This window comes from Simochromis diagramma, unplaced genomic scaffold, assembly GCF_900408965.1.
Source record: "Simochromis diagramma unplaced genomic scaffold, fSimDia1.1 OVJJ01000724.1, whole genome shotgun sequence".
NCBI lineage: Eukaryota > Metazoa > Chordata > Actinopteri > Cichliformes > Cichlidae > Simochromis > Simochromis diagramma.
The window spans coordinates 41131-56422 of NW_024387484.1; the positions used below are offsets into that span (position 1 = coordinate 41131).

General features: G+C 42.5%; 1 pseudogene; it reads right to left on the reverse strand.

Moving 5' to 3' along the window:
- Window positions 1-11283: 11283 nt before the first annotated feature.
- Window positions 11284-15142, reverse strand: LOC120724491 (annotated as a pseudogene).
- Window positions 15143-15292: the final 150 nt, after the last annotated feature.

The following is a 15292-nucleotide window of genomic DNA, read 5'->3' on the forward strand; positions in this document are numbered from 1 at the left end:
CCTTCCATCAGTGAGAACTTTGAAGATGAAACGAGGCTGGGTCTTCCAACATGACAATGATCCAAAACACACCGCCCGGGCAACAAAGGAGTGGCTCCGTAAGAAGCATTTGAAAGTCCTGGAGTGGCCTAGCCAGTCTCCAGACCTCAACCCCATAGAAAATCTGTGGCAGGAGTTGAAAGTCCGTGTTGCTCGGCGACAGCCCCAAAACATCACTGCTCTCGAGAAGATCTGCATGGAGGAATGGGTCAAAATACCAGCTACTGTGTGTGCAAACCTGGTACAGACCTATAGTAAACGTTTGACCTCTGTTATTGCCAACAAAGGTTATGTTACAAAGTATTGAGTTGTATTTTTGTTATTGACCAAATACTTATTTTCCACCCTGATTTACGAATAAATTCTTTACAAATCCTACCATGTGGATTCATGGATTTTTTTTTCACATTCTGTCTCTCACAGTTGAAGTGTACCTCTGGTGCAAATTACTGACCTCTGTCATCATTTTAAGTGGGGGAACTTGTACAATCGGTGGCTGACTAAATACTTTTTTGCCCCACTGTAATTAATTGTGTAGTGACAGGATGTGTGATCTCTAACAGGCTGCAGGCTTGGTGTGCACTCCAGGAATGCACCCCCACGTCCTGGGAGCATGAGAGGTTGCACCTTGTTTTATTGTTTTATTGTTTTAACATAGCTATGTCTGTTTTAGTCTAAGTGCCTTTTTGTCTAGATGAACTGCTGGACTTCTTCACTGTGTTATCTAGGGTGAACCATCTAGGGTGAGGGGGAGATTACCCTCTTCCTGACCAAGGATGTTTCCTTTTGTGCTTTCATGTTATATGACCCTTTGATCAGCAACACACACACACACACACACACACACACACACACACACACACACACACACACACACACACACACACACACACACACGTACACCTCCACATTCCAATGTAAAGAACAAACGCTCACTGAAGTATAAATAAAGACCGGGGCAGTTTCTTAGTGCGAGTCTCAGTCTGGAGGCTGCCCTTGCTAGCAAGAAGTTCTGTGTGTTTCTCTTCTCTGAGTCTTTACTGAAGAAGTGTTTTAGAACATTTTCCTTAACACTTACATACCACACAAAGATCTGGAGAAACTCATTCATGCTTTCATCACTTCAAGACTGGATTATTGTAATTCTCTCTACTTGGGCCTGCAATCTTCTCTTCTTCAGCGTTTGCAGCTGGTCCAAAATGCCGCAGCACGTCTCTTGACCGGCACTAGAAAGTACGATTCTATCACCCCTGTTCTGGCAAATTTACACTGGCTTCCTATTAAATACCGAATTGACTTTAAAATTTTATTGTTTACTTATAAAATTCTAAACAATATGGCACCTGACTACCTAGCTGATCGCCTCTGTCTGTATAGCCCTCAGAGAGCACTAAGATCATCGGGCCAACTGCTCTTAGTGCAACCTAGGTCTCGGCTGAAGACCAGAGGAGACCGTGCCTTTGCCGTTGCTGCACCCAGGTTATGGAATACTCTTCCTCTTCATATTCGCGCATCAGATTCCATTCAGTCTTTTAAATCACGTTTAAAAACGTATTTGTTTAACCTGGCATTCAAGGCGAATTAGGGTAATTTACATTTGCATTTAGATTATGTAATTATTTTATATTTTATTTATATCTGTAATTTATATTTTATATTGTGATTTTTATCTGTATCATGATTTTACTGGAAAGCACTTTGGTGTACTTCGGTCTTTAAAAATGTGCTATATAAATAAATTTTGATTGATTTTGATTGATTGATAGATACCCATCAAAACCAGAAATTACAGCAATGGCAAAGAGAATAGTGCAGTACTACCCTATGCTACAGGACCAAGGCATCAAGAATACATGGGTAAGTGAAATGCATCCACTTCAATACCAAAGTGTTTTATGTTGGACATTTTAGTAGTGGTTGGAAAAATGTATTAAATGTCCTATACAGGTTACTGTGTACACACAGCTAAACAAAAGACTGCAAAATGTGAGATCCCCCCAAAAAGCCACTCCAGATGGGAGACATTCAAAGAGGTAAGGCTGCAACTAATTAATTTTAATTTTAGCAATGATAATTCTGTTATCAATTAATGAGGAAAATGAATAAGATGTTTAGTCAGTACGATGTCTGAAAGTTGTGAAAGTTTTTCCCCAAAAGTCTTCTTTTGTCCACAACCTGACAATTTTAATTTCAACGATAGAGGACAAACAAAAAAGCTAAAATCATGTTTGGGCATTTTATTAAGGAAAGAAAGAAGTGATCCAAAATGGTCAATCAAGTATTTGGTGACCTGCCTTTAGTTTCCTCACCTGTTTTAGCATGAAAGGAAGAAGCACTTTGTATATATGAAAATGGCTATACAATAAAGATATGAATTGATTGAGTTTATAGTTGATAACTAATTGATTAACTGACTAATCTTTGCAGCTCTGCCAAGAGGCGACGTCTTGATCAGCCAAGTGACGTAGAAGAAATGGATTCAAGTGACTCAACAATCATTCTGGATCTGTCCACAGAAGGGAGGAGCAGCCCAGAGTCGGCCAGTAAAACAAGTGAGTTAGAAGGTGAGTTTCAACTTTACATTTACAAACCGGTCACTGTGTGGTCATCATAAAAAAATAAAACAAATATACCTGCATGTTGAGTCAAGATGGCAGTCCTGACATGACAGAAGTAAAAGGCTTTAAAATGGGCATCAGAAAATGATAACTACATCACATTTTTCCTGTTTTATCATCAGTTTGTTAACATTTCTGTGGAAATTAATGTTAATAAAGTATTGGTATTAATAAAAGCCAGTATATTATAAATTTAAAGAGCTGGGTACTGTGGTGTGTTTATAGTATAAGTCTGTGCAACATCACTGTCTATAACCACTCAGTATATCATGTAAAGTAATGTTTTTAAAAACAATGTGCCTCACTAGAGGCTTTTTTTCCCCTCTTTTTAACTGTTTTTTAATTTAGGTTCCAAACTAATTTTTTAAAATGTATTACCCTGACACAAAATATCTCTTTGCTATGTCTTTAAGGAAAAAGGAAAGCACAAAACCTACTTGAAGAAGAACCCTCTACCCTGCCAAGTCCTAATAGTGAGTCCATCCAACTGCCTCATGGCTGTGTGTGTGTGTGGGCACATCTTTATAGCGGTGCACTTGTGTGCCTACATATAATTGTATATGATTGCATGACCATATGTAAATTGGCATTTACATGGTAAATATTTTGAAAAATGAATAAGTATTTAATAGTTAAGTTCAGAGCTGTAGTGTTTTTTTTTTTGTTTGTTTTTTTTAAGATTTAACTCCATTAAAGTATAGTCTATATTTTTTATGGCAGATTTCTGACACTTGTCATTTTAATGACATAAGATTTTTTTATTTAAAGTGAAAGACATTATATATGTAATTTTGTGTCTTGCAGCAAACAAGCCTGCAGATATCAACAGTCCAGACACCCACTGTCCAGCAACCTTGGCCAAACACTACAAGACCCTACAAACTTTGTTTAAAAGAAAAAACCCAAACCAGCAGGATGTCTCTCAGCCAGAAGAGCATTCATTGATTCAAATACTATTCGCGAGGAGGACAGACACAAAAAGGTTCTAGAAGCATATCCTTGCTTCAAGGACATTGGACATGTAAGTCATTGTTGAATCCACGTGATTCAAGCCAAACAATGTTTATCATACCAACTTCTTGCTCCTCAGTGATGCATTGACATGTTTGTATTGGTATGCTGAATATTTTATAGGTGATGGAGGAGCTTCATCGCATTTTGGATAAAGAAAATGCCAACTTCATCAATGAACTGAAGGGAAGATGGCAAGCTTTCTGCCAGAACGTGCTGTTTTTTGGTGTGTGGAAAAAGATGCTGAAGCCCCCAATGGGAATGGATAAAGGTAAGCAATGATGTTTTGGTGTTATTGGTCATCAGAGTATAGTTTGGATCTTTAAGCATGTTAAAGCAGTAGTCCGTAAAGTAATGTCACTGAGGACAGGAGGAGGAGAATTAGAAATTTTAAAGGCCTAATCCCCCACTCCCCCTCTCCTTCTTGAAGGAGCTGAAAGCCGCACCTTTACTAGTTACACGCAGGGAAAACAGACTCAACACTACAAAAGGCTAAAAATACAAACCAACAGGCCAGTTTAGGAAAAGGTTGTTGTGTAGGCTCACTACACAACATACAATGTAAGATAAATCCCTTTTTGTTCCCCCTCCCTCCCCTCCTCAGCATTAAGTTTTACAGACTGACATTAATGCAATGTAGGTCAATGTAGGTGTAGTTAGCATTCAAGCATAAGTCATATTAGCCTACTGTAAACACAGTATACTACAATTATCTACACCATTTAACATTTTTTTAGGTTACTGTGACAAGCTTAAACTATGGATTACAGCTTTAACTTTCATGTGCTAGTGTCTTGTTGTTCACCTTTTCAATCCACGATGGTTGTCACTGGCCAAATATTTGTTGTTGTTGTTTTTTTTTTGTTTTTTTTTATCTTGAGGATTTTGTTTAAGTTTGGTAATGAGATGATGATTCTTTTTTCTGTATAGTTGAACGGGCTCTTGAGATCCTACATGTGCTGCCATCACTGTTCCCATCCACCTCTGCTCCTCCAAAGAGGGCACGGGATGCAAGTGAGGCTCTGGTGCATGTCCTTGAGGTGAGTTGTGTAAAATGTAGTAGTTGTTTTTTGTTTTTGTTCTTTTTGGGACAACAGTATTAAAAAAATGCTTCTGATGAGTGCCAAAGTATTTTATATTCACATATTATATGTTCTAAGCCTTCAAAAGGCACCTAAAACACATTTTTGGAATGAGGGTTCTCACATGTTAGATCTCTGTGACCAGTAAATACAAACATGGATGCATTACGTGGTAGCACATTTTTATCACCTCAATGATACCTAACTAAATGTAGCCTTGGTTTTCTGTTTTTCAGGAAGGCTAGACAGATGTGAACAGTAATTCCATCGAGAATAATTAAAAGTAGCAATTTCAGATGTGTTTTCTCAGAACCTCAACTTTTGTTGTAATTTAGCTTTAGTTATGTGTTTGAAACAAAACTGCATCATCCTTACAAAAGTATGTCTGTGTTATGTGTTAAGATAAGATAAGATAAGATAACCTTTATTAGTCCCACACGTGGGAAATTTGTTTTGTCACAGCAGGAAGTGGACAGTGCAAAAGTTATGAGGCAAAAACTTGAATACAATAAGAATAAATACAGTACACAACTGTACAGAATAGAATAAAATACTATATACAGTAGAATAAAATAAAATAAATATACAATAAGATAAAAATAGAATACAAATACAAATACTATATACAACTGAGTAAAAATACAACGATGACAGAAAGGATTATTGCACTTAGTATTATTGCATATGTATGGATGTGTGTGCTTGATCAGTTAAAGTCTTTATTATGGAGTCTGACAGCAGTGGGGAGGAAAGACCTGCGAAATCTCTCCGTCCCACACCGTGGGTGCCGCAGTCTCCCACTGAAGGAGCTGCTCAGTGCTGTCACAGTCTGCTGCATGGGGTGGGAGATGTTGTCCAACAGGGATGACAGCTTAGCCGCCGTTCTCCCTGTCACTCACCACCTCCACTGGGTCCAGAGGGCATCCTAGAACAGAGCTGGCCCTTCGGATCACCCTGTTCAGTCTCTTCCTGTCCCCAGCAGAGATGCTGCCGCCCCAGCAGACCACGCCATAAAAGATAGCAGAAGCCACAACAGAGTCATAGAAGGTCTTCAGGAGTGGGCCCTCCACTCCAAACGACCTGAGTCTCCGCAGCAGGTACAGCCTGCTCTGCCCTTTCCTGTAGAGGGCGTCTGAGTTATGAGTCCAGTCCAGTCTATTGTTCAGATGAACACCAAGGTACCTGTAGCTGTCCACAGCCTCAATGTCCATACCTTGGATGTTCAGTGGTTGCAGTGGAGAATGCTTGTGCCTGCGGAAGTCTACCACCAGTTCCTTGGTTTTACTGGCGTTGATCTGGAGGTAGTTCAGCTGGCACCAGTCCACAAAGTCTTGGGTCAGACCTCTGTACTCCTTGTCGTCCCCATCAGTGATGAGGCCGACTATTGCAGAGTCATCAGAGAACTTCTGCAGGAAGCACTGGGTGGAATTGTGGGAGAAGTCTGCAGTGTAGATGGTGAAGAGGAACGGAGCCAGAACCGTTCCCTGTGGGGCCCCCGTACTGCAGACGACCCTGTCCGACACACAGCCCTGAGTCCTCACATACTGTGGTCGGTCGGTGAGGTAGTCCAGGATCCAGGTAGTGAGGTGATGGTCCACTCCAGAGTTCACCAGCTTGTCCTTTAGAACCGAGGGAAGAATGGTGTTGAAGGCACTGGAGAAATCAAAGAACATGATTCTCACAGTGCTCCCAGCGGTCTCCAGGTGAGCGAGGGAACGATGTAGGAGGTGAATGACGGCATCATCCGCTCCAATGCCAGGCTGGTAGGCAAACTGAAGTGGGTCCAGTGATGAGCTTATTAGGCGCCAAAGCTGAGCCAGGACCAACCGCTCCAGGGTCTTCATCAGGTGGGATGTCAGAGCCACCGGCCTGTAGCTGTTGAGGTCCTTGGGGCGTGAAGTCTTTAGCACTGGTACAACACAGGAGGTTTTCCAGAGCTGTGGGACTCTTCCCAACCTCAGGCTCAGGTTGAAGAGGTGCTCCATCACCCCACACAGTTGGTCCGCGCAGGACCTGACGACCCTCGAGCTGATGCCATCTGGACCCGCTGCCTTCTTGCCATTAATCCTCCTCAGTTCCCTCCTAACCTGGGTGGTTGAGAGAGACAGGCTGGAGCCTTGTGTTGAGTGTGTATTGGATGCTGCAGTTGGGGGTGGGGGGGAGTGAGCAGGGTGAATAGAGGAGGTGTGAAGTGTCTGAGGTGGAACAGCAGCAGTGGGGGTGGGTGAGTCTGCAGCCGATGCTGCAGACTGCCTCATGGCTGAATCAAATCTGTTGAAGAAATGATTCAGTTCATTTGCCCATCTCACATCCCTCCCAGGCAGAGAGTTCTGCTGTTTGTGGCCCGAGATGGTTCTGAGGCCTCTCCAGACTTCACCAACGTTGTTTTGTTGAAGCTGGTTCTCCATCTTCTGCCTGTAGCTCTCCTTCCCATTCCTTATCAGTCCCCTCAGCTCTCTCTGCACCCTTTTCAACTCCTCTTTGTCTCTGGATTTGAAGGCCCTCCTCTTCTGCTTGAGGACGGTTTTAATTTCTGGGGTAATCCAAGGTTTGTTGTTGGAGAAACACCGTACAGTCCTGGTAGGTACAGTGTTATCCACACAGAAGTTTATATAGTCAGTAATGCATGTAGTAAGGCTGTCGATGTCCTCTCCATGGTCATCACAAATCACCTCCCACACAGTCGACTCAAAACAATCCTTAAGAGCCTCCTCACTCTCCTCTGACCATCTCTGTACTGTGCGGGTGGCTGGTGGCTCCCTGCGCACTAAGGGCTCATACACAGGGACAAGGTGCACCAGGTTGTGATCAGATCTGCCCAGGGGAGGGAGAGGTGATGAACTGTATGCCTCTTCTGCATTGGCATACAGTAAGTCCAGTGTTTTATTGACTCTGGTTGGGCAGGTCACATACTGGGTGAAGGTGGGCAGTGTGGAGTCCAGTGAGGCATGATTGAAGTCCCCTGATATTATGAGAAGGGCTCTCGGTGATTGTGTTTGCAGTCTGCTGACCACAGAGTGGAGAGAGTCACAGGCTGCATCCGCGTTGGCCGAGGGGGGGACATACGCTGTTATCGCGATAACATGCGAGAACTCCCGGGGCAGGTAGTACGGACGCATGCTAACGGCTAACAGCTCAATGTCTCTGCTGCAGAGTTGCTCTTTTACAGTGATGTGCCCAGGGTTACACCATCTGTCGTTCACAAAAACTGCCAGTCCCCCTCCTTTCCTCTTACCGCTGTCTCTGGTCCTGTCCGCTCGCAGCAGCTGGAATCCCGGTAGTGTCACGCTTGTGTCCGGAGTTAGCGATGTTAGCCACGACTCCGTTAGCATCATGATGCTACATTGCCGGTACTCCCTCTGTGACCAGGTTAGCGACATGAGTTCATCCATCTTATTGGGCAAAGATCTTACGTTTCCAATAATTACAGAAGGAAGAGATGGTCGATAACGTCTCCTTCTCGGGCGACGGCGCTCCTTCCCAGCACGACACCCCCGTCTTTTCCTCCTCAGCTCGCTGGGAATATCGGGTCTGTCCGCCGGCAGTACCGCTGCAGGACGCAGCGCTAACAGCTGATCCTTACTGTAAACAAAGGATCTCTGCTCTGGGTCCCCAGACACGGGTGAAAAAAGTAGAAATAAACTGAGAAAAACGACCAGGACTAGTACAAAGCGGTAGAACATGGTTGCAGAGTCTAATTACTAATACGTTAGTTATAAAAAATTAACGAGAAAAAAGATAAGAAAGAAAGAAACTCAGAATGAGCAGAGCTGCTGTAACAGGCTGCCGCACACGGGGGGCGCCGGAAGTTAAAGGACCAAGAAGACCCTAATACCTATCTGATGAAACGTCCTCTCTCATGCCCAGTCCTGATTGTGAGTCCATCCAACTGCATCCTAGCGGTAGGAGATGTGCCAATAACCACGTTTCCAAAAGACTTGGTTACCAAGGGTGCTTTATACCTTATGGCCTACTATTACACCCTTCACCTTACATACCCAAAATGTGTAGCCACTCTGCTTTCCGTCATACAGACGGAGGTTCTCTTGGACAAAATCCATGAGAGAGATCTCACATCATCTTACAAGAAGAGCATAATGATAATAATAATGGATTGGATTTATATAGTGCTTTTCAAGGCACCCAAAGCGCTTTACAATGCCACTATTCATTCACTCTCGCATTCACACACTGGTGGAGGCAAGCTACGGTTGTAGCCACAGCTGCCCTGGGGCAGACTGATAGAAGCGAGGCTGCCATATCGCGCCATCGGCCCCTCTGGCATGGCTGAGTGGACTGCTTTTATTGGCCAGTAAAGCCAATATGGTCAGATGGACTATAGGAAAGCACTTCCTCTCTCCTTCCACGGCTACTACAGTCCATGTTGGTTGTGATTGATTTTTGTTTGTAATTTGGCCAGGTTAGCCCAGTGTTATAATTAAGGGTGCACGATAATATTGGCTAACATGCCGACATTTTGTGTTTGGTTTGTGCAGTGCAGAGACAGCCTCGCTTTTAGTTAATTTTAAGATTTTTTTTTTTTAATGTTGAGTTTAGACAGAAGACTATTCAGAAAATAGGCTCTACTGTGAAAGAGTAAATTGACTAAGCTGAGACTGACTAGTTTGGTATAAAAGTAAGAATTGCTTTATTGGGTATTAGCTAGTACAACTGTAAAATATTGGATACATCCTTACTCAAACCTATAGACTGTTACCAGACAGAACCGCAGCTGAAATAACAAGGGAGAGTGAAAACTTCCCTTTATTCTTATGGTGTTTACTAGGGGTGCAACGATATTCGTATCGATATTGAACCGTTCGATACAGTGCTTTCGGTTCGGTACGCATATGTATCGAACAATACAAAATTTGTAATTTATTTTATCAACTTTCCTTCTGACGATGCTGTCTGTGTTGAGCGCTCAGTGAATCTGCGTTCGACTACTCCGCCTAGCCTGCACTGTCGAGCGCAGATCCACTGAGCGCTCAACACAGACAGCATCATCAGAAGGAAGAGCGCAGGGCAAGCTAGCGAGACAGAAGTTAAGCTCTCCTTGCAACATGGCAAATTGAACCTCCCCCACCCTCATTCAGATCTGGCGTTTGGAACTATTTTGGTTTTCATGTGACGTATGACCCTGAAGGTAAGCGCGTCATGGACTAAAGTAAAACAGTATGTTGGATGTGCCACGCAATGCTTAATTACATGGGTGGGAACTAGTGTGTTAGCGCAGTTAGCTCGTTAACGTGTTGGCCGTCTAGCCCCATGCACGGGGCGATCAGGGATAGCTCGTTAACGGAGATTTGCCGTGTTGTGGCGTTAAGGTCATTTCAACGAGATTAACCTGAAAGCACTAGTGGGAACACAACGAATATGACTGCACATTTACATCATCCTAGCGCAAAGACAAGTGGAAGCAGACAAAAACGACAAGCATGCATGCTACAAACTTTACCCGAGTCATTTAGACAGCCGTTAGCACATGATTCTCCTTATGGGGACCTGATATGTTTAATATGCTGCTGAGAATATAGCCCAGAAGAAGCGTATAGTATAGCTTTTATTTTGGAAAGAGCCATTTCTCTGTAATAAACTCTCTTTTCCAAAGATGAGTGATTCCTCAATCAGATACAGGGCTCGCAAAATTGCTAGCCCGACGTCCCGGCGCTAGCGATTTTTCCAGTCGGGCTACCAAAATCTCTGCCCTGCCCTTCGGGCTATTGTAGGAAGGAAACATATATGTCAATGCTTTTGCATTCTTTCGTAAATGTAGCTGGGTAATTATGTCATTGGCATCGGTGAGCCACTGTCAATATGTGACATATTGAATCGCGTTTGAATTTGCGCTTGTTTTTTTGCTTTCACTTTGCAATCGCGCGAACTGTGTATAAAGAGCGACAGCACTGATTGGTGAGTGATGATAATTTGCGCCCCAATTCCTCTGACATCGTCTTATCAATCGTTAGCTTACTACGCAAACATGATAAGTGAAATCTCCCGCAGCTTAAACATGTGAGAGGTTGATCGTGCAGAGAATCGCTGAGCGTTATGTGAGTGTGTGTGTAAAAGCAGCAGGATATATATTTTAGTTCTGCTGAGCCAAATAAGACAGGTCAGGGTGAAGAAGTGACAGCCAAAGAAAAGCTTACCACAAAACGGAAAAGTTATGACAAATCAGACTATAAGGCAAAAAGAAAGTGCAGCTTTATGGCTTCATGGACAAAATAATTTCTGTGGCTGCGATATGATGAGCTAAATAACCAGGGGTGCACATAAGTGGTCCGCGGGTGCGCATTCGCTGTCAAAATAAAAAACACGCACAAGGGTTAGGGTTAAATTTAAAAACTGTACTTTTGAGTTAAAATATATATTTATAATTTTAATAAATGATGAATTAAAAAGGCATGAACTTTTTTTTTTGTATCGAAAAAATATCGAACTGTGACACCAAAGTATCGAACCGAACCGAACCGTGAATTTTGTGTATCGTTGCACCCCTAGTGTTTACCTAGCAAAAGTTGAAAAGTCCGACATGCGGCTTATTGTGATCTGGTCACCCTGTGTGCATGTCTGGTATGGCTACTCAGCAGCCATACATTACAGGGAATGAAAAAAATCTTTTCAATTTGTTATTGTTGCAATTGCATTCTCTTAATAAAACCCAGTATCTACAGTGCAGGCTCTCCTACTGAAAGTTTTTGAGATGCATACAAAAAATGTCCAGTTCACCAGCAGTTTAATGCTCTAAAGATTTATTTCAGTCCTTCATGTTGGAGACTCAGATGTTGACACATGGCAGTACTGCACTTTAAAGATGTTACATGGACTCTGCTGACTCCATTGCTAATTCTAGGACATTTTCAAGTGGCAGGAATTCACGAGGAAAGGTGTACTCAGTCAGGTTGGAAAGTCCGGACACCACACAGCAGCTCAAGGCTGTGCGGAAAATATCCATGCCGCACGCCTCATACCACTCATTGGTTAAAGTGGTGTAGTACTCGACGTCCGAAGTGGTGGTGAAGCCGTTGAAACCCCCGACGACAAAGAGGCGATCATCAATTACCTCAATGCCAAAGTTGCTGCGTGGGGTCAGCATAGAGAACACGAGGTTCCACGTGTTGGTATGCGGGTTGTAAGCCTCAGCGGTGCGCAGACGGTTGTTTCCATCGAAGCCACCAACCTAAAAGTAAATACGTGGCTCAAATGATTGAATGTAAGTGTAACCAGCTTCACCGTACCCCTGTAAGAAAATGCACCTGCTATATGTCTTTAGCTGCTTTTGCACAGATACTCCAGAAAGTGACAGAAGAATTAAGTTGCAATATTGTCCAAAGTTGCCCTTAATATGTAGCAGATACAAGGAGATTGTTTACCTTAGGTGTGATCTGACTACTGGAAATACTCTGATTGGTTTAGGGTTTTACCTGGATAAAGCGAACAGCTACCTGACATATTCTCATGCTGTTATATGGAGTTTACACATAAAAGTTGTTTAAAAAAGGCTCATTAACGTCCCAGTATTTGCATTCTCACAGGCCCACATTTGTTGGGAATGTCTAGAAAAGATCAGGGTGCAGTGGTGTGTGAAAATGACTTCTGAATTAAAAGGAAAAAGGAAAATAAAGTAGAAGCCAGCTGTTGGGGAAGTCTGTATGAGACCTTTTTTCACTCAAGCCTCAACTACAGCTATTAAAGCACTGTTGTCTATTACACCACGCTATTATCAACAAAGATGAATAGCCCTCGACAAAGTATTTGTGTTTTCAGTATAAATGTCTTCACAGCTCTTTTGCCTTTAGTCCAAAAAGGAACATTGAGTTCCAGTCCTTTCTTCCTATAACAGATTAAAGTAGCCCTGACAGGCCTTGGGGCCTAAAAGCCTGATCAAAGACCCTGAGGTCAGCACCAGGGTAAGGTCACTGCATTCTGCTGATGATAACTTTTCCTTTTTTTGAATAGAGACTTAGTCTGAATAGAAAATAAATACTAAACGGTAGCTAGCTAAATAAAGAAGTGTGTCTCAGAAGGTGAGACTAAAATCTTTGCTTTTTACCAAAGGGTGCAGCTGCAAAACAACTAAATAAGTGGTTTTAAGGCAAATAGCAAGATAAATTTACAGCTAAAATGCCTACCGTCCCCAGAGGATGAGTTCTAATCACTTGGCTTATTCCCTCATTTTTCTAAAGGTATTGCTGGATAAGTTTGAAATTGTCTCTAACATATGTCCTTTATGGAACGATGAGGATGACAATGTTGGTTTTGAATAAGTATTTCTGTTGTACTGAGTGAAATGTGAAATCATCAAAGACACAAAATTTTGGGAATGAGGCACATGGAAAAAAAAAAAAAAAGAGAGAGGCAGAAACATCACTAATCAGTTAAATTAATACATAGAATGAGTAAGAATGCCTTCTCTGAACCTGTGGTCAGGATAGGAATCTGATCATTGATAAATACAAAACAAAGTTAGCCAAATTCTGTGTCAGCCAAATCTGTGTTAAACCTTGCTGATCAAAGCACATTACAGATTTGATTTGTATGTTACATGAGTGTCAGCACTACTTTGTGGTCTTACTGCAAAGATATGATCCGCATATGCAATGACACCTATCCCGCTGCGGCGGCTGTTCATGGGACTGATCATCGTCCACTGGTTGCTCTCTGGGTTGTAATATTCAGCTGTCTGCAGACACTCGTTGCCATTGAGTCCACCACAAATGTAAATCTGAAAACAAAAAAGGGACATTAAAATTTTTTACATTTCTTAGATTTCAGTTGGAAACAATGTTACCTGTAAGTGAAATGTTTCCACATCATTTGTGAAGTAAGACCGATACTCAGTACCCAAGTGTCCAACTGAAAAATATGACAATTAACAAATGTGTGTGTTTTACAATTACCTCTCATAAAAACATGTTTATGTACCCAAATTTTACCTGAGTGTGTGGGACTTCTTTGAGTCAGAAAGCCTAAATGAATCAAACATAACATGGAATCAATAAGGCTAATTTTTCTGTTCAGGAATGCAGATAAATAACTGTAATCTGGGATCTTAATATAATAAAATAATGATGTGTTTTACAATTTTTTTTTAATATCTGTTATATTTTAGTTGACAAGTCAACTCAACTAAAGTACTGTACATAAATGCAAAGATGCACTTGTGATCAGTTAGAAACAAAATAGATATATATTAGTATATTTTTCAACTTTAAAACTATACTTTTAAATTTGAAAACATGAACATAGAAACCAGTTTGTGACCTATCTTGCACCTCGCTTCACTGTAAAAATGTGTATTCCCTGACTGGTTGGCAAGTGGTTGCTGGAGGTTGATGGCTGTCACTACTGTGAAATTGTAACCAGGAAGGTGTTGCACCACAAGCCTCCTTGTGTTTCCTTTGGTCGTAAGCAGACTGTTGAGGTTTGCATGGAGTATTCTGACTTGTCTGCAAATACTCAAACTATTTGCTGTAGAAATCTGTAGTCTTTCATACAATCACTGCCTAACCAGCTGAGGAGTACACATTTTTCCCTAGCAACTGGTTGTTACCAAAGGTTGCTGACAGGTCTCTAGGCCTGTGTGCCTGAGACCCTACTCTATTTCTCTGCTACTCTTTTACTTCACCCACCCGGTTGTTAAGTGTGTGCAGCTGGCGTCGCTCCTCTGTTCGTGCATCGGTGCAATAAGACTCCACTGGTTGAGTTCAGGTTGATAGCGCTCTGCACTGCTGAGTCGTACATGCCCGTCGTAGCCTCCCAGGGCATAGATGAACCCGTTCAACACAGTCACGCTCACATAGCTGCGGCGGGAGTGCATGGGCGCCACCTCATTCCAGGCGCGAGTGGTCAGGTCAAACCTACGGACGCTGTTTGAAATGCTCCACCCCGTCGAAGCCACCAACGGAGTAGACGTACCCGTTGAGGAATGCGGCTCCATAATAAGCACGAGGACACTCGAGGTTGTTCGTTACGTTGACCCAGCGGTTAGCCCGGCAATCGTAGGCCTCGATGCCGTTAGTTGCTCACCACCACTCCACCCCCCAATGGCCAGCAGGATGGAATGAGGCAGGCGGGGACGAGCAAGAGGGTGATACAAGGCAGACATGAAGGGTCTGCTTCCTAGATCATGTATGTCTAAGATGGCATTACTTATCATGGACAGGCACTCAGAATTGGCCTCCACCAGCTCACTAGACAGCACATTGTCCTTCAGGTAGTCTGACGTCATCAATCCCAGTCGGACCTATAGAGAGATGACAGAAGAGAATGTGACTATGAATTTCAACTACATCAGTTTTAGTAAACTCAAGCTTCTTTAGGATAATGCTCCTAATGTTGTTTAATTTTCTTATTGCTAGCAAGAGAGAGACCAAAGTCAGACACCATTAGCCTTTTCGTCAACAGGGACAGTTTTTAGTCATAGCCCTAGCAACTATACTTAATAAATATAATTTATTCTATAGTATGTATGTAGAGATCTGATACGGTTTTAATGCTCTTGAAGAGAATTTCTTAAATGTGGTTTGGCTACACCTG